The sequence below is a fragment of the Thalia democratica genome, unplaced genomic scaffold (genome assembly GCF_965202585.1).
Source record: "Thalia democratica unplaced genomic scaffold, ktThaDemo2.hap1.1 HAP1_SCAFFOLD_213, whole genome shotgun sequence".
In the NCBI taxonomy this organism is placed as follows: domain Eukaryota; kingdom Metazoa; phylum Chordata; class Thaliacea; order Salpida; family Salpidae; genus Thalia; species Thalia democratica.
The window spans coordinates 20529-31366 of NW_028139336.1; positions in this window are offsets into that span (position 1 = coordinate 20529).

Genomic DNA, 10838 nt, shown 5'->3' on the forward strand with positions numbered 1-10838 from the left:
GCTGCTCTTGATCTCTTACGTAAAAGAACTGAAGATTAGCTGGTGTAGACAAATTATGTATCAGGTCTAAAAACTATATCTGGTAATGCTTTCTTAACAAGATACAGTATTCATTATTTATTTAAAATTCGGGTTTCATCCAAAGGAATCATTAGTTACAAAACTATTCTCTTCAAATCTGAATAAAATTCAATTTAACAACAAACTATAAATTAATAAATTGAGAACTGTAATTGTTTAACTTTAAACAAAAAGGATAAATGAAAAATTCCTATACTAAAGTTTAAAAAATAGCTTATGTTTTTCTCTAATTGATTAATTTGTTTTAAAAATATATATAACTTAATTAGGTTTAAGTTTTCAATTAGTTTTGTGTATAATTATATTTTTATAGAATGAGTTATTTGAATTTTGTGCTTTTAGTTTAAACTATTTTATTTTAACCTTGTTTTTATTGATCCTCAGTGTTTCAATTAAGGAAAATCTTATACACCTTCTGATTCAATTTTTCAATAAACAGGTAACCATTCTAGGATGTAACAATAGTTCCAGTGTTTACGTTTTTGTTTCATTTACCAGATACATTATCGTGCCATGAAAGAGTAATTAAAAATATTTTTAGGTTAGTGGTTCTTATTTATGTTATGAAATAAATTTATTGTAATAAAAAGTTATTAGGTGATCCTATTTTTATTTTTCTTAAAAATAATCATATAACTGAAGTCAAGTATTCAAAATTACAAGCTAATTGTTTGTTAATACAGATCCTAGCGAAGCAAGTTCGTTGGAATACATAATAGAATCAATTTCCACAGTAATCTGGAACTGGGTTAAATTGTTTAATACGGTCCATGACAATTCAAATTCCGACAACTCAAATTCTTTCAAAGATGCTTAAAGAAAAAACTAAAGATCAAATTATATTTGAAAAAAATTAAAAATGGGTATCTATGTCTAATAAATACCTACAAAAACTTTTTTTTGTTTTTGCAAAAAATGGATTAAAAAAAAAGAATTTAAACAATTATTAAAAATTACTATGTTTCAAAATTTGTATTAGCAACATCTCCAAAAGCATTTAAACTTGTTTAACAAAAAAAAAGTTTGTAGGTATTAATTAGACCTACACACGCATTTTTATTTATTTTTCAACATATCTTTCTTTTTGTGTTTTTGCCATTCAAAAATTCTTGTAAGAACTTGAACTGTCGGAATTTGAATAGTCGTGCACTCTGTTTAACACAGAGAAACATATTTTCTGTAAATGTTATAGTTCAATAAAAAAAGTACTGTGCAAATTGTTTTTTATTAAATTTGTAGTCACAATTTTTCAGTATTATATGAAGAAAATGTTTCTTTTGTTACAAATAGTTAAATAGTTGAAAAAAATAGTTAAATTAGTTTTGGTATGCGAGAGACAACTAAGTTACGGTTACATAACCACTAATTTCCTTGATATCCGTTTTAATTATCTTAAACAGTAACAAGTTACATAGAAAAATAACACATTTTGAATAGCTTATAAAACAATAATTTAGATTGAGTAATGAATTATAAAATCTTAAAAGGTTTAAAGTAGTAATTTCAAGTAAATTATTAAAAGAAAAGTCAAGATTAAACTTGGATATACAGATAGTTTTAAAATTTATATATTTTTAATAAATAAATACAAAAAAAAACAGGTGTACGAAATAAGTTAAAGTATTTCACGACTATATTGATAAGCTTTGTACAAATAACCAAAACTTAAAAAAGTTTCTTTTTACTACCTACTGAGCTACATATATTTACAACAACAAATATTTTTATATTCACTTATTTTTTTAGTTTCGCAAGTTACACTTTTTTGTTAATTTAATATTGATATAAAAAAGTCATATTTAGGATTAGAAAACGATTACTTTGAAAAAATAATATTCAGTAAAATTAACTGTACAAAAATAAAATTACATTAATGTATAGGTGTAAAGTTTTATAAGTTCAAAAAATTCAAGACAAGTAAGAACGCTTATCAAGCTACTTAAACTTTAAGTTTTTAAAACACGATGAGAAAAAAAATCATATTTTTAGATAATAAAATAAAGGACATTTAAAAAGACTTTTTTATTATGAATCGGAAAATTTTTTATATGACAGTTTTACTAAAACTTTAGATGCTAAAAAAAAAGGAAAACATATCAAAATTTTCAACCTGTAAAGGTTTATTAGAAAACACACAAAAAATGTTTAATGGTTACTATATATATCATAGCAACAATTAATAGCCTTGCACATCTTTTGTCATTGTTACAATACGTTTACGTTAGTAATAAAAAAACGGATGTTTCTTGCAGTTTGCAATGTTATGACAAATTTTAATTAACAACAAAAAAAATTAAAATAATGAAATAAGAATGTAAGAATAGCTTACTTAGATAAGCGTTCTATAAGTTAGAATATTTGTAAAATAAGTATATTACTGATTTATAAAAAGTACCGATAGTTGAAATGTATATTTGAACCAATTCATTGAAAATAAACTTAAAATTATGTTAGACAAAACCAAAAAGTGTATTAGTTGTTAGTTACATTAAAAGTGTTCCTTTTATTAAAGTTAAGCAACAGAGCATTATTTTTTTTTTGCTAATCATTAATTTCTCTAAAAGCTGTTTTGTATATAAGAAAATTTAAACATATAGCATAATAATTTTGAAGGTTATCTAAAATCAAATATTCAAAAACAATCAAGGTCTACTTTTATTGGAAAAGCTATGTCGAAAAGGAATTTTTCTCCTATTTTAGGAATCTTATTGTGCTTTTTTCTGATTTTTCTTGAGTCTATAAGAGCTTTTAATGTCGAAACTAAAATAATTGACCCTCAAAATCAAGTTTACTCTTTAAACGATAATGACACTAATCCCATGTTTTACGGTAACACGATGGAGTACAATGAAGACGACAACACGTTTGTTTTATAAAATAATTTTTATTTTAGAACCATACTATTTAAAAAAAAATTTAATTTTTTTTATATTCTTTTTTAAGACTTTTTTATGAAGCAAAATTAATTGTTTCAACTGAATCTTAAGATTTACCTATGGAGCATCTTAATGAGTTTTTTTAATTTTTTTAAATAAATCTAAACAGAATGCTGGTAGGTTCAATAAAAACTGGAGATATGAAAAAGTGCGACCTTTCCACTGGAATCTGCAGTCCAGTTGCCTTGAGCGGAATTCCAGGCGACCCGAAAGGTCTTACTTCATTAACCGTTGGTGGCGGGGGAGAAGTGACGGTAATTCAAAATTATTTTTATAAAGCTACTGTTTGTGCTCTATAATGTTTTTAATAATTGTCAATTAGTTTAGTTTTAATGAGTACAAACGTTAGGCGTGCTATTCACTCGACGAAACACGATGTGACGATGGTGAGAACAACGACGTGCTCGGACAGCTCGGTCATTGTTACGTCAGTGATGATGGAAGCTCGACGTTTCGAAAACTAGAAGAAACAAGTTTGTATCATCTTACTTTTTAAGTGTCATTAAAAGTATTATCAAAAAAAGTTAATAGAGCTTTTGTTTCAACTTGCATAAAACAACTTAAAGTTTAAAACAAATAGACATAAAGACTTAAAATTAAAACAGTGAAAATAAATAAATTAATAACAATAAAAAAAATTAAGAATCCGACTGAACTTCACTGAAAGTTATTTTTTTTGTGTTTTTGTCTTATCAACAAACTTTTCAATATATACTCATTTTCAGACTGCGGTACACCCGATAATGTGTACTTGATGTTTATGATCGATGGTTCTGGTTCGGTTGCTCCAACAGACTTTATTTTAATAAAAAATTGGGTCAACAGCATAGCTGACAGGGTAAAAGTCGATCAAACTTCACTTGGTCTTATTCAGTTTGCTAGAAAGTAAAGTGAAACTATTTTTTGCATTCAGATAAAATATTATTTAAACATTTGATATCTCTAAACTGGCAAAGTGATTAAACAACTAATACTTATTTAACAAAAATGTTTTCAAGGTAATTTATTGTATTTCAGATCTTCAACTACAGTTGAAATAGCATTGGGAAATTACACAGACCTTTCTGATTTTAAAGTAAGCTAGTATTATCTTATTTATATAAAAAACCTATATCTACAAACATGACCATACAACAGACGAAAGTTTCATCAGTTGTACAAGGCAACGGTAAAACTTATACAGCAGTAGGATTAGGTCTAGCAGCTGATATTTTTGAAGCCATGACTCTAAGGCAAAACGATTTAGTTTGGATTTTTGTGCTGACTGATGGAGAGTTAGTTTTTTTTCTTAATTCTACATATCAGTATTTTTTTAAATAGAACAAATAAATTTTTTATGTATAGTTTAGCTATAGATTTTATTGAAAATTGTAAAACCAAACTGATTAACAGCAATTTTTTATTTAAAACCACATACAACACCCTTAAAAAATGACTTTATATGTTTGTCTGAAAAAATAGCTTATTACAAACAAACCTTTAAAACTTTCTTGAATTTTTGCTAAAGTTGTAAGGCAAGAAGAGTTAAATAAGTAGAACTTAGTTTTAACTAGTAATTACTAGTTTTTGTCAACAAGCAAAAACTTGTATTAAAATCTTTCATTTAAGACAAATTATTTTATATTTTAACTATTTTTCAAATTTAAAAAATGTGTTATAAAATATTATACTATAATGGCTATTTAAGCTACATTTATATTAAGCTCTTAATGTAAATAAATATAATTAATCTTGTGCAAACTTAGTTCCTCTACATTACCATAATTTAATTTGTACAGATTTTAGTAAAGTTTTTTTTAAAGTGTTACTACTGGCGATTTTTTGTTTCTTTTATAGTGCTTTTTGAAGTAAATAATTTTTGTTCTAAAATCTTGAAAAAATAATTCTAAACTAATTGGTAAAAAAAATCAGTTTACTTTAAGTAATTTATAAACATTTTCTAATTGAAATTAGTTTTAAGTATTAAACAAACTATAGAATTTTTATAGTACATACTTAATTTATTTAGAAAACTATTTTAAAGCTAAATAACTTATGTAATTATTTATAACTTTTCATTAAATATCTACAAAAAAAATTACATTAGAACAAGCATTCAAATTTTTTTCAATATTTTTTAATTATTTTGTACTAAAATTTTATAGATCTTCAGACAAAGCAGATGTAGCAGAACAAATAGACAGGTTAAAAGCTGTAAAAGCAAATATAGCTACAGTTGGTGTTGGAAATGATATTAACAAAGATGAGTTAAAAGTATGTGTGCTAAAAATTATGAAGTTTTTTAAATACAATGATTTTTTTAAGGTACATTATGTTACCATATAATTTCAGCGGTTTAATTTATATTAAGTTTAATTTTTTTATTAAGTTAATTGAAATTAATTTATACTTAGTTATCAAAACATAGTACTAAACAAGTATAAAAACAAGCGTCTTAAAAAGTTGTATTTTTCAAAGACCAAAAATTAACTATTTTCAAATGTTTCCGAATAGTTTTTTGTTTATTTAACCTAAGTAACTTTATCTGACGTTTATTTAAATTTAAAAAAATGAATTATCACATTAAAGCTTATATCATCATCGGAAGAAGATGTTTACGAAATAGTCAATTTTGAAGCTTTGAATAAAATTGAAGAATCTTTAGTTGTAAAACTAGAAGCTCTAGGAAATGAAGGTTATGATAAAAAAAACTTTTTGCACTTGAAATTTTTTATACAACTATTGAAGTAAGTTTTTTTTCAATTCTAAAACAACACAATTTTTCACTTTTAACTCATGAATATTAGCCATTAATATAACTTATAACTTTATAGACTACGTGTTTTGTTATAAAATATAATGTTTGAATATTTTTTTTTTTTTTAATTTTTAACTTGTAACCAAATTCAGGTTCACAGAACCAGTCAACAGAGTTGAGGTCGATGCAAAAAGGATTTTCTTCCTATGTCGACAAAGTAAGTTTTTGGTGAACGTAAGCATCAATATTTCTTTAATTAAAATTTATCCATATACATAACTTAAATTCCAACCCAACGTAAACAGCAGTTAAACTAGCATTATAGTAGTAACAATAGTAACATTTTCAAAAATTCTATTTTAACTTAAGCGGTATGTTTTACTTTATTCAACGCAGTATATAATAAATATTAAGTATCTTTAAATAGTGTTTACTGAAAAATTACTAATCTACCTCCTTGCAAATCAAAATGATTGCAAGAGATCTGTATACAATTTTGCAGAAAGTATATATAAAATAAAATGGGTCGAGTTTGAACAACTACATTGATAAGCATTTGGTTTCAGACTACAACGAAAGTTTGTTAAACTTTATCTGTATTATTTTTCTGATAAACTGATAACAATTTTTTTTCTCTTAGTTTGTGTTTTACTAACTGAAAGTTTTATTTTAAGCTTATTTTTATTATACTTTAACATGTTGAAACTTTTTAACCATTAAACAGAATAGTTTACGGTAAAACATTTAGATTTTTGTACATTCTAAAATAAGAATTAATTAAGCAATACAGTCACCTCTCGCGAACCTACGCATTTATTTGGTTACGCACACTTGTTTAGTTACGTATTTCATAATTCTGAAAAAAATACCAAAAAAATAGTTTGAAAAATTTAATATTAAACAAATTAGGTTTATAACATGCATTTTGCTAACAACATATTTAACTAAATTAATAAAATTAGGATTTTTTCATTTAAACTTTGAGCCTTCCATAAAAAATCTATTGAACTCCATGGCTTTGCTCCTTATATTTTAGGTGTCTTAGTCCCTCTCTAAACCTTTAATGCAAACAAAGTACAATGTTCGATTCCTCGCTATATTCATGGCATAAAATCTCATTCAAACTTAAAAAATCTTTTATTTTTACCTAATTTGTTCCTAGCTTTTCTTGCATAGTATTAGAGAAAGATCTTTTTCTAATTCCACGCAGGACAAGTTTAATCTTAGGTGGACAAGGAACAAAGTAGAAAAAATACTTTGTATGTACGTAAACATTTTTTTATTAAAAAACTTTACATATTTACATTTATAACTTGAATGAAAATTATTTTTGTAAACAAACAAAGTTGAAAAGTCCTGAAGTCGTATTTAACCAAATATATTATAAGACGACTGCCAATACAGTAGGTGTATTTACTACCTCTCGTTTAGTTACGGAGTTTTGCTGTGGAGAGGTGACTTTAACTAATAAAAATACTTTTTATCAAACTTCTATTTCTTTCACACGTTATTTAGTTTGAGTAATTTTCAACTAGAACATTTAGTGAATGCCATTACTTATTTATATCTATACATTTTAGACCATTTATAAATTTATTTAGGGTCATTAGTTGTTCTAATTTAGCGTAAACCGTTCCTGTAAACTAATCTGTAAACCAAAGTTTAAAGCCCTTCTTTCTTTTAATTGATTAAATAAATTTAGTTTTTGCGTATCAAAAATTTTGATTATTAGTTCAAATAAATTAAGTTATAGTTTTTAGTAAATTTATGCTAATGTGACATAGCTTATATACGGTTTCTTCCTTAGACTAATTATAGCATTTTACAAAACATTTGTTACATATTTATTGTGTAAATGTTTATTTTTTTTTAGATAGTAGAACTGCTGTAATAAAGAAAACAATAATGGAGTTCAATGCTAGAAGTACATTTTAGACGAATATGATGGTTCCTAAACAGTTGATTTGTTCAACAAAAAGTAATTTATTGTTTTTGTGTTTAAATTAAATGTAAATTAGCTTGAATACATTTGATGAATGAATTAATAATTTGTTACTAAAAAGACGTTTGTTAGTTTTAATATTAAAAAGTCTTCTCTGATAGTTTAAATGTAGTTATTTTACTTGTTTCATATCTTAATTTCAATATAAGTTTATATTTCTTTCAAACTTCTAGGTAGATCTAGTAGAGGAGTATGGAGAAATGAAGATTACATTAATCTTACAATCAAAATTTATGATTATTAACAATCGTGATATGTACTGTTTTTTCGCTCGTATATTCTAATAGATTTATATTTTTTTTTTTCAATTTTATAACTTTTCATCACTATCTAGATACAATGAATTGTATTAGAAAACGAATTGTTTAGATAACAATTAAATTTTCTTTGTCTATACATTATGAACAAAATCACGCTTTTTTACAAGTATTTTTGTTTTATTTACAAAAGATTTTCAAGTGATAACGGATTTTTTTCTTCTATATTACAACTTGTTATCAACTAAAAGTTGTTCGTTAACTATCTGAAGAGATAGTTCACACTTATCTTTGACACCGGTGAAAAAACGGTAAAACTATTTGGAATTATATGTTATATATTAAACTATGTTCGTTATATGTTCTATAATATGTTTACAAGCTTATTTATTTTAGTTGAGCGCTTTTTTAAACTAATATGAGTAGTTGTTTAACATTAAAATTAATCTTCAAGAATAAATAAAAAAACAAATACTTAGCCCAGTAATATGTTTACATGATAAAAAATAGTTTTCAAATTCTAGATAGAAACCAGTTTAAAATAAAAACTTTTGCTAAAATGTAATCGTACCCAAAATATATACTTTTCTAACTCTTAAATCAAATTTTTTACTAACATATAACAAAAAGTTGCTGCGTTCAAGACTAGACAATGTCATCTAAATCTGATTCGTGTAACAAATAATGACAAGTCTCAAGGATAATAATAACAAGTATACTTTTTAAACTAAATCTTTATGCTATCTGTTTATATTTTGTTTATTCTATCAGTTTTTTTTTAGTTAAATTTCCTTTAGTCAACCTGGAAGCCTTTATTATGCACCATTTTTTAAGTACTTTGTTATTTTTATGAATTAGATTACAAAAACTAGTTGATAATAAAGATGTTTTCTTTTTTATACTTAGTAATAATAGCACAAAAAATCTTTTAAGTTCTTATACCTAATTTTTAAGTTGAGTATGATACTTAACAGAAAAAATATTCTTATTATTAAATAAACAAATTCTTCGACATGTTATTTTGTTATTACTTAAATCAGGAAGGCAATAGGTACTGTTTTGGTTAAATAGTAAATTTCGAAAGATATTACAGAAACTTATAAATTGTAAATCTTTATTTTTTAGACAAGTACTGTATTCAATTACAAAAGTATTAAAAATACTAAAAAATGAAACTTTTTAATTGCTTGTTTACTTAACTTAAAATTAAGTACAGTAATTTTTTTTTTAACAATGATCATAGATGTAAAATTTATACTAGTTGTAAACTCTATAGGTCAGATAATCTAGTGTTCTAAAAATAATTCTTATTTATACTTTTCATTATGTCTGACATTTGTATAGAAAATTCTTATCCGTCTTTTATGAATGTTTTACACCTCACTTAGGTTTTTCTATACAGAGGAAAACAAAATAGTTTATTTGATAACAAAGTTGATGGTAAGCTAAGAAATTATCTGTTGATGACTTTAAAACATTCGAATAAGATAATCAGATTATTTGAAGAATAAGTAAACAGTTTTATTGTAACGTCCTCTACAAGACGTTAAACGGTATCCGTGGTGTGCGACTCGATAACTGAAAAGTTTTTTCGTGCACCAGGTCCTAAGACCAAATAATTTGTTCCCCTTTATTTTTGTGCAATAAAGTATGATTAAAGAAGTTATAGTACAATAAAAATATGAATTCAAAAACACACTAACAGGTATCAGAAACTTAATTTTTTAGTTTAAGAAGTCTAACCATAAGTATCTAACTAAACTTTTTCGTTTAAATACAAGTTTTTTTAATTTTTGTTGCTAGATACTTTTAGACATCTAAACACAATAAGAACTAGACTGCAGAAATAATTATCAAAAAAAATTCTGGAGCAATTTTTAACCGGTAACGTTCTTGCTAGAGCTAATCAACCAGGCTGACATAGTTGAAGAAAACGCTGTTTTAGTCTAACCAAACGAGATTCGGTACTGAAGCATCCTTTTATGATAATAATGAAATAACTAAAGAACTAAATTTTTCTTAAATCAACGTCCTAAATAGAGGTGGAGAAACTTTATAGTTTACAAATCAAAATAATCGGGAAACCTGGCTTTTTAAAAAGTGTTCGCGGACCGCGTAATTTTGAAAATTATAGTATAAAAACTAAAAAAGCACTATTGAAAAATAGAAGAAAATAGTCATTAATTAAGAACTATTTAGTTTTAGTGTAAGGTTACGTTCTAAGCTTGTTTTATTAGCTAACATGTAGCATTATTTTGATTATCTTCAACAAAGCTGAAAGGTTGTGCGATGCAGTCTACTAGTAATTATATGGAGGTAAAAAGATAGGCAGAAGATAGACATTTATTTAACAAAATCTCATCTGGAGATAGGCAAAATAATTAATTAAAAACAACTTTTTCCTACTTATGAAAGTCATTCGGCAATTCAGCTATATAAAAACTACAAAAATATATAAACCTTAACTTTGCTAAATCACGTAATTAAAGACAAATTAAATTTGATTTTTTTTTATTCTGATGAACTCACAACTTAAAAGGTTATGTTTTTGATTTGTTACATAGAACCTTTGACAGTTCAGTTATATACAACAGTCTCAGAAATCTTAAAAGGTAAAAGATAAAAAAATCTACATATTTCTTAAATTTATTACTCAAAAATAAAAAAACTGGTTGTTTTTTATATAAAATGTATTAATGCTATATAGAAAAAAAAACAATTTCGTTGTAAAATGTTAGCAACAACATTAAAAATAATTATTTTATTAAGTTAAACTCAGAGAAACTTCGTTTAAATAAATCAAGAATTTCTGAAATTGATGATGT